This window comes from Myotis brandtii, unplaced genomic scaffold (genome assembly GCF_000412655.1).
Source record: "Myotis brandtii unplaced genomic scaffold, ASM41265v1 scaffold1077, whole genome shotgun sequence".
NCBI lineage: Eukaryota > Metazoa > Chordata > Mammalia > Chiroptera > Vespertilionidae > Myotis > Myotis brandtii.
In genome coordinates, this window is record NW_005353666.1 from 713,556 (window position 1) to 714,305 (window position 750).

The 750-nt window shown below is 66.1% G+C and overlaps 1 long non-coding RNA gene across 1 annotated transcript in view; it reads right to left on the reverse strand.

Annotated features, from left to right (window-relative positions):
• The window catches only part of LOC106726678, a 15,878-nt gene that overhangs the window by 4,239 nt on the left and 10,889 nt on the right, over positions 1 to 750 (reverse strand). The window lies entirely within an intron of this gene.

The window sequence follows — 750 nt, forward strand, 5'->3', positions numbered from 1 at the left end:
GAAATATGAGCCTGCTGGGCAGGTGGGGAAACTGAGGCCGGCTGAGGGCGAGTAGCCTGAGATCACAGGACAAGAGAGTGACAGCGCCATTCGGGACCCACAGACGGGCCGGGATCTCCGGGCCTCCCCAACCAACGCCCTCGCCCGCTTCCACTCTGAGCCACTGGTCACACAGCAGCGGGGACGTTGGAGAGGAGTCGGCTGGAGCACATGCCCTCGCCCTGCAGGCTTCTCCTGTGCGAGCAGAGCTGGGTAGTGAACGCTATGGCCGTGGTGGGCGCTCGGCCTCTGATCGGGGAGGTCTTGTCCTGCCCATTTGGCCCTGCCCCTCCCGGGTCCCCGCCCTCCCTGACCCTCGGCGTCCTCCTCTGTAAACTGGGGCACTGCTTCCCACCTGGCTGCGTTCGATAGAATATTGACGACTCAAGTAGACGGTGGGCACCCTTTAACAATAGCGGCCCCGGCAGGGGCGCTGCCGGCTGAGGGGGGCACAGAGGAAGGGCGCTGCGGGCGAATCGGTGATACCGTCCGGGGGTGCGCGGAGCTGAGGGCCAGAGGGAGGCGCTCCATGGAGGCGGAGCAGCGCTGACAGGTGTCTATCCGGACCCCAGCTCCGGACCCCAGCTCCAGGCTTCGGCTTCAGCAGGAAACACGGCGGCCGAAAAGGGGTGCTCATGGGGCGCACACGCTAGCTGGGTCTGAAGAGGAAATCATGTCACACGCCCGTGGGGAGGGACCCGCTGGGGCTGG